Genomic DNA, 9373 nt, shown 5'->3' with positions numbered 1-9373 from the left:
AGCAGTTACTCCTAACCTCATTCGTTAATGAAATACAAAACAACAAACTATGTTAGATCGATATTTTCTATTGCTAGTACTTACAATATATGACCGTATCTCTATCTGCCCTATTTACACCATATACATAGATATGAGGTAGAGCCTCAACTATAACCGACAGTGCCACACGACTGATTGTTGCTAGGTTACCGATTTTCGGTATTTATGGATTGTATTAATGTTAGTGCCGGTCGTGCAAATTTATTTTTGGTGATAAAAGCCAGAAAATATTGCTTTGTTTTTGGTCAAAGTCGCAATAAATTGTGTTAATTTTTTTTCTTTTAGATTAAAGGTCACTCATTGAATATAAAGTCACAAAATGCTGACAGATCCTGGTGAAGCCATTATGAAAACACATTGCTAACCGATATTTAGAGCGGATGATATTAAAAATAATTGGGTATTGCAGAATAAAATTTTTCATCTTATATTTTTCGTAAAATATAGCATTTTTCATTTTTGGCCTATCTATTGAGCTGGTTTTTATATTTCGTTAACTCTTAAAATATTGAATTAATCAAGAAAATACATCAATGATTTTGAAGGTGGTGGCGCCTAGCTGTGGTCCCTACAGTTCGAACTTGGGCTGACTCGACCGGGGAAGTACAACTCTCTCATAGAAGATCGGCCTGAAATAGCCTTTAATGGGTGCGTTTTGTCCGATGAGTGATAGAGCCAGTTGCCCTTTCCCTGTTTCCACCCTTTCCTGCAATTTCCTTATTCTCACCCCTCCCTTTTCCCCAACAGCCAAATTTGGCAACGCATCCGCAATGTTGCGGATGTCTATGGACGACGGTCACTACTGTCCATCAAGTAAACCGTCTGCTCGTTTGCCACCTTTCAGAGACGAAACCTCTTAGCATTCAATGGATTCACCGTGCGGCGACCCAGGTGTAGGTTTATAGGGCCCCTAAGTAGCAAGTCTTTTCGGTACCTTTACCCCATCTTACTAAATTACTTTGTGGAATTGAAGCCTTGACTCTAACTCTGTGGCATCTTTGTCTTTTGGGAGCGATGTAACGACGTCATCATGGGATTTCCCCAGGATGTATCTCTTGGAAACTCTCAGGTGTTTATAGAGCTCCAATGGCCTTTTTAGACTCATCCCAAAACTATTGCGATCCCTGAAAAAAGCCGATGAATCAGCCGTTAGCTCGAGCCCGAGCCACAACTTCAACATCTTTATGACGCCTGCGTCTAACTTTGACAAAAGGGATTTATTAAAATCATAGACGAGGAAAGGCCAATTTAAACGTGAAGTCAGATAATTATCGTAGATCCAAGCTTTTTTAACGTCACTGATCTGTTGGCTATCTACCTTGTTTAGATCGTTTAAAAAACTATCTACTATTCCTTCTAAAGATGGAGTACGACCTCTATTATCAATCTTCCGACCGAGAAATTTAATGGTGCATTTTCTGTAACCGTAGAAATGCATTGACCGCCTAACGATAATCCCGGATCGTATGAGGTGTATCTTGTATTCCGACTACCGAGACACAGACAGTGACATTTACTTGTTTTTGTCCTCAATCCATCGGTCCACTCACAGAATTTACCCACTTCATCGAATAGTACTTGACAGTGTTTGGGGTTACGTGTCAGTATTGCGAGATCCTCAGCGAAGGCTGAAATGGCTTCCGTGTATTTATTATTAAACTTGAACCGATACCCCCATTTTTTCTCGTTGCTGATTAATTTATCTACTAAGATGTTAATTGTAATATTGAATACAATTGGAGATAAACAGCAACCTTGAAATAGTCCTGCATTGTAACTAAAAGTTTTTGAATGGCCTTCTTTAGTTGTTATAGAAAACTTTAATTTTGAGTAATACGACGCGATCATGTCACTAACTAGGGGTAGAAAGTTGTACCATCTTAGCGCGAATAGCATCAATTCGTGTTGTATTGACCCGAATGCATACTCTAAAAAAACACTTCTTTAGTCTGTACAAATTCTCTAAAACTTTTTTACTGTATCCATACTTTTAAATAAGACGTTTAACATTTGCATTCCGGATTCAAAGACGAGAATTTGAAATTTTCAGAGAAAGAAATGGTTCAAATTCAACACCTTATTTCATACATAGTTTATTACTTTTACGTAGTATTTAAACTAGAGTATTGAATAATCTTAAAAAATATTACAATGTTAGAATGCACCATGCAAGACAGCATAGCTAAATTGTGTTTAGCGCCATCTCTTACATTATTTTAACATTACACTATAAAAGTTGACACATAACACGATAGATGTCTATAGTAACGTTAACTGTAGTGTATGAAATAAACATTATTAAAAAGCACATTAGTTCAGACAATAATTACAATAAAAACTATTTTATAATAACATTTATTTAATAACATTAAATTATAGTTACGCACGAAAAGATGACATTTGATTTGTGTCATAAGTGAAATGTCAAGACTCGTATCTAAAGTCAGCATTCTGTTATTGATAAAGAAACAATGGATTTGTGTTGATATTAAGTGGTTTCATGTTTTTATTCTTAAATAAAATACGATTTTGTTTATACACTATAATCAAGAGATTCTATTTGATATAGTTAGTGTGTGCTAGTGAAGTGGACGAGGATATTTTCGAATTTTGCTGCCGTATGGTGAATTTGTGACGGAAATAATAGGTACGTGATCTGTTTTAATTTATTTTAGATAACATTTATACATCTTATATTATATTATTTAAAAAAACGGCTGAAACTTATAGCTCATTAGTTGAATATATTATTTATGTGGTTATTTTTTCATTTATTTGTACTAAAAAAATATATGTATTTAAGTTAACATAACGTTTTCAATAACAACTGACTAAAAGAATGCCTAATTTTTAATTATAACTTCTATTTATTTTATCTACATATAAAAATTCAAAAATAAATTCCTATATGACATCATTTATAAAATTAGAATATCTTTTTGAGACAGACATCATTTATCTTTCATATCAATAAAATATATAATTCTAATAAAACTCATTACTAGATAAAGTATAATTAAAAAATATATTTGGCAAACATTATTTTATTTGTCCGGTCGCATACCTACATTATTTATTTTGTTTACTAACATTTATAAAAAAAAAATTCAAAATAGTTTTAATTCAAGATTAAATTTTAATGATTTTATTTTTTAACCTCACCGTTGTCAAATGAGTGTATATTTGGCAGATATTAAGTATTATATTTTTGAATTTTGCATTCTTAAACTGTACTGTAGGAATTTAGTTTTAAAAATTGTTACATTCAGCCAATATAAATATTTCAAAGGACAGGATACAGGAATGACAGAGGAATGGAAAATATTTATAAATTTAGACAAAAATTTCCTTTTTCTATGTAAATAAAATGTATGTACATAAGTTACATATAAATAATAAAATAATACTTTAAATTTTAACTACAATAGTAAAAAATCTCAACATATCTCAATAACCTCTATCAATTAAGTAACTGTGAAATTAGTCCAAATATTTAAAAGATTAAAGAAAAACCAAAAAAAAAACTATATCTTTTAAATTAATAAATTTCTTATTTATATACATTTACTTATTAAAAAATATATGTTTACTAAATTTTAATTCAACTCATATTTTTAAAAAGTAATAATATCGTTTACATTAACAATTCTAGTAATTTTATTACGACATATACAGATGCACAAACATTTTCATTAATAATTTACGAGATCGAAGTGTAATCTCAAAGCTACCTAGCCTTTGATATGTAGAATTAAGGCTCCATTTACTTGTTTACCACATAAGCCTAGAGTCGTAAGAACAGGTAAGGGCTAGCGGTCTTTGATCCCGGATTCCTGTTATTAGTGTAAGATTCCCTTCCCTAAGATTTATGGCGCTCCGGGATGTACTACGTAATAGCTACTCACGAACCGAATGGCTTTAAACACACTACACAGTACAATACACGTAACACATTTTAATAAAAATAATACATGAATTAAATTGAGAATATGTAAGTTAAAACGAACTAATAATGTTCTGTTTGCTAGTTCTATAAATAAAGATCATCAACAAAATTGATCGCCTATATGACATTAGTGACTACATTCAATGTAAATGACATGTAAGTGTTGTGCAATCATTGACAGTGGAATCAGATTATATTATAATGACATAAATTATTCGCGAACTCCTCTAATGTAGATTTAATTCTTAAAAAGTGATTGTAAGTAATAAATATAGTACCTGGATGCTTCTAACAAAATAACTGAACAATAATTCTATATTCAAAATCACTTTTTTTATTATATAATATTCTAATATGGCAACACTAATAAGAAAAATTTAAATATACAACTGTCTTAATTATAAAGTAATTTGACGGTTTTTTAGCGGTTTTTTAATCTCAGCATGTTTAATATGTGTATAAGTTTTTGTTTATTTTCTTTATATTTTATCGATATTACGGGAACAAAGGCCTTTTGAACATGAGAGTACTTCAAGATAAACATCTGGTGTTCATATTAGACTGTGTCAGCACTCAGCCGTCTTTGAAATAATGAGCCGGTATTCTTTTGTTTGTCAAAGATCGCGTTTTAAGTGAAGTTCCGTTTTATGCAAAAATTAATTCTTATTCCTATTTTGAAATACAATGTTCTATATCAAGTTTGCTGCATCGCGAATCATATCAGTATTATGCATTTATTTTTATTTTCAGCAGTTTAAAGTATATTTAAGTTGATTCTGTTTTTTTTATTATTTTCATATATTAACTGTTTAATTTCTTTTTAATTAGTCTCCATAACTTGTTCGTAAAAATATTTTAACATTACTTTTTAAATGTAACTATTTATTGTTTGATGTATATTAGTTGTAGTTTTTTTGTTGGTTTATTATAATAATTTATAACTGTCTAAAATTATATTCATTGAAGATGTCTCCAACAACCACATCGGATTATTATCTGGTCTACACTCGCATTTGTTGTTATTAAATATCTCAATTTCATATCTTCAAGTTAACAAAATAACTGCAGATCAATAAAAACGTTTTTTGCCTTAAATGTCAACAACATAAAATAACTACATATATATATATATATATATATATATATATATACATATATTTATATATATATAGTTACTATATATGTGTGTGTGTGTGTGTGTGTTTGTGTGTGTGCAGTTGTAATATATTTGAAAACATTATGAATAGTGTCAATAAATTGTTTTCTAAATCACGCAATCACGAATTGACTATCAACAATGACATTCATGTCTCTAAGATGCGGCGCCATATTTAAAAAACAATAAATACATGTGCCATTTGAAATCGCACATCAAAGATTATTTATTTATATGAAATAAACGTTAAATTGTTTTGATTTTTTAAAGCGGGTAACATAGCTCTGATTGTCGTTGACAGCTTAAAAATATCCAAGATGGCGTTATTAGTTGATTACATTCAAAACAGCTTTAATTGTGATCTCAAATATTTGGCTTTCAGATCGTATCTAAGCCATAATTTTATGAAATCTAATAAGTGTAGTTAAAATTCAGAGGATTGCGTTTTGTAATCCACAAGTTATTTGTAATAAAATATATGTGTTTGATATTTATCTGAAGATAAACACGTTCGTATTTTTAGAACGAGTTGGAATCGTTAACTTCATAACAAAACGTTTCAAGGTTTTCACTCTTGAATTTTTGGATCTTTCTTCACTATCACACGATATAATATCTTTTATTATCTCTAAGCTAGAACTCAGTTTGACTACTATATAAAACTATTAAAATAATCATTCTTTTTACGATAAAGCAGTATTACGAATTTAAAAAATATATCCACGTATTATATTAATATAATACTTAGGAAGCACTTAAAGGTTCAATCAGTGCGACCCTATAAATTCTATTCGAAATAAAAGACGTGAAAAAATATGAAAAAACATAAATCCTATATTATTTGACTGATATTTTGGTCAAAATTTTATAAAAATTTTCACGTGTCAATGAATTTCTTTGCTTTTTAATTTTAAAAAGCACAAATGCGAAATAATCGTAAAGCATTTCTAGAAGGTAGTAGAAGTATGAACAGAAAATTAAAAGCGAAGCTGAGGTGGCATTTTAGTGCGCCTTTTCAAGAGACCAAACGGTCCATGCTATTCTGGTCAGTGATTTGATTCCGGTAATGAGGTTTCAAGAAATGTTTTCTTTCATTGAAACATCAATTACTTTTGACGCAAAATTCTCTAATATAATTCTTACCAAGACCTGTGTTAGATTTACTTTTTATAAAACTGGGTTACCTACTTATTTAAATAACCATTTTGACCGTACCCATAACATACAAAAACATTACGTTCGTAGAAGTTAAATTAAACATCGCTAAAGCTATAAAAACTTTTAATTTATATAATAAGGTGTACAAGTTACGTGGTATTCTAGCATAATGGCTAAGATCCCTTTTCCATTCCGCTCTGAATTCTTTAAATAATGTCACCGCTTTCCGCGCCTCTGTAACTTATTCTCTGTCACGAAATCCTCTGATTTAATTTCGTTTTATTTTAAAACATTTTAAATAAAAAAACATATATTTATTGTTCGATTTTTTATTTATTATATTAATTTTCCTATGACATCACTTTTATGACATTTAGTACAATATAGTTAGATATGTTATTGGGTCATTTATTTATGAGTACGCTACACCTAAGAGGTACTTGGTATTTTTTGTGATCAAGAGTGCACTTAAATGCGTTAGGGTGATATTAACAAACCGCATTGTATTTTTTTGTTACATTGCTTATTAAAAGACGAATTTCCCAGAGAAGATCCAATCTACGTGTATTAACTCGAAGGACAAAGACAAAACAGTTGGCCAGCAATTCTTAAAATTTTAAGGACTTAATATTGAATATGAAATAGTGATTCTAAGAAAACTTGTAAGAAAATTCTTAGAAACTTTTTAAATGCAAAAATGTATGAGAGTGTGTTGCATTCTATGAGATTTAAATTTTTAGAAATTCGTCTTTGAACAGACGTCGCAGGCGGATATCCTTACTGGGTTATATATCTATTTAAGCCTGTCTGAATTAATATTAGATCGGACTGATAGAACATTCTCCAAAATATTGGTGACCATAATGAGATCTAAGACTTTCGCGAATTTTATTCATTTAAATGAAACTAATATTTTTCGGATACACTACGCGGATTTTATTATTTTAAAAAACCACAAAATCCTCTCGTCTGCCCGTGATCACGGTTGCTGAAAAGTAACCGAAACGTCGGGATTATGTAGTTTTTTAAAATAATAAAATCCGCGTAGTATATCCGAAAAATATTAGTTTCATTTAAATCTCGGTGACCACTAAATATATGAGGTTACCTATGGACAATCAGATAACTCGGTTAGTTATATGTTAATGTTTATACCTAAAAACAGTGTCCTTATAGCTTTTGTGACGGCTTAAAGTCGTTGTAAACGAACTAATGTATGTCAGTATTTAAGGCTATTATTTATTTGTCGTGATCTGTTTATACGTCTCTACAATACAAGTCGTATAGCGGATCAATTCTGACGTCTGAATGTATTATGTCCTTTGGCAAACTAATGTCTATTATTTGCTTACGGTTGACATGAATTAACAAAAAATATCGTTTAAGTTATAACCTGTAAATGGGTAAATAAGCTAAAAATATCCGAAAAAGTACGGTTTTATTTTAATTGTGTGGTCGTAATTTTAGTCTTTTTTTATTTGATTCTCCCTTTATATGTTTTCAATATATTGAAAAACTTGGTTCAATTCAAGGAATACTTCATATTTATTTTTTTATACTTTCCGGAGGTTCTTATGTAAGCGAAACTAAAGGTTTCATCAATCTGGAACAAATGTAACTAGAGGGATTGCTTAAATTTGGGCGAAGTGACACGAAAGGTCCTCGAAGATCTGTATAATTCAATATTCCTAAAATACAATTACAGCAAAGAAATTACGTTTGTCAGAAGAAAGGAATTAAGGAACTCCTTAGAATAATAAGGTTTCTGTCGTATATTAATAAAAAACTTAGTTTTAGCAACAAAATGCCATCTATCTATTTATTCTTACAAGATTCTTCTTAGATGCAATCATGATATTGCTAACTGAAAGTTCTTGTAAGAAGTAAGTACTGCAAGCTAGGAAGGTTGAATTTCATAAGTAATCAAATGATATGAAGTGTGTAACTTATTTTTCTATATTTGCTGTGTTTGTTATAAAGCCTGTCAGTATTACTTGTGTGCGGAACGACCGTCGCACGCCCTTGACCTTATCCAATGGAGCGGGAAAGGCTCGAGTTTGCTAATTAGAAGCGATTTGATGTGGTTTACCAAACTATGATCACTTTCATGATTTTGAAACTGATCATTTATAATTTGGGAGCTAATTCGGAACAAGAGCCCGCAAGATGACTGTCTGCCGCGTTAAAGTACGATTAACAAAATTATTTATAATAATGGAAAAATGACAGCAAATAAACTTGTGATATTCTACTTTTTACAATACATGAATTGATTAAATGAACTATAGGGTTTTCCATTAAGGGCGCTTGATCTTTCTTTTCTTCCATCGTAGCGTGTGCTGTGTGGCACGTAGCGCCGTCCTGTTGAAACCACATGTTGTCCAGATCCATATTCTCGATTTCAGGCCAAAAGAAGTTGGTTATCATCGACCGGTATCGCTCACCATTGACGGTGACGGCCACACCATTATCGTTTTCGAAAAAATACGGACCAATCACGCCTCCGGCCCAAAATCCGCACCAAACAGTCACTTTCTGCGGGTGCATTGCCACTTGGTGAACCTCGTGTGGATTGGTCTCGTCCCAAATACGGCAATTTTGCTTGTTGACATAGCCATTCATCCAAAAATGCGCCTCGTCGCTGAAGATGATTTTTTTGCCAAAATCGGCGTCAACTTCCAACTGCTCTAATGCCCAGTCAGCGAACACACGGCGCTGTCTATGGTCATTAACCTTGAGCTCTTGGGTCAGCTGGATCTTGTACGGGTGCAGGCTCAAGTCACAACGCAAAATTCGCCAAGTTGTCGTCTGCGAAAGGCCGAGTTCCTGTGCGCGACGCGGAATTGACTGCCGCGGGTTTTCGAGGACACTGTCGCGCACAGCTTCGATATTCTCGGCAGATCTCGCGTTACGTTGATGCACGGGAACCGGCTGATTGTTAACTGACCCGGTTGACTCGAATTTGTCCACCAATCGACGGATAGTCGACTCGGCAGGACGATCATCGCGACCGTAAAACGGGCGAAGTGCGCGGAACGTTGCTCGAACTGAAGACCCATTTTCATAAAACA

At 32.0% G+C, this 9373-nt stretch overlaps 1 protein-coding gene across 1 annotated transcript in view; it reads left to right on the top strand.

Annotated features, from left to right (window-relative positions):
* The first annotated feature begins 2483 nt into the window (after positions 1-2483).
* The window catches only part of LOC116778873 (uncharacterized), a 32544-nt gene continuing 25654 nt past the window's right edge, over positions 2484-9373 (top strand). The window contains exon 1 of the mRNA XM_032672939.2: positions 2484-2689. The gene's annotated coding sequence lies outside the window, so the exon portion shown is untranslated. The remainder of the gene's footprint in view (positions 2690-9373) is intronic.

Source organism: Danaus plexippus, chromosome 6 (assembly GCF_018135715.1).
Source record: "Danaus plexippus chromosome 6, MEX_DaPlex, whole genome shotgun sequence".
NCBI lineage: Eukaryota > Metazoa > Arthropoda > Insecta > Lepidoptera > Nymphalidae > Danaus > Danaus plexippus.
The sequence above is the reverse complement of the archived record's forward strand: the minus strand, read 5'-3'. Positions and strand labels throughout refer to the sequence as shown.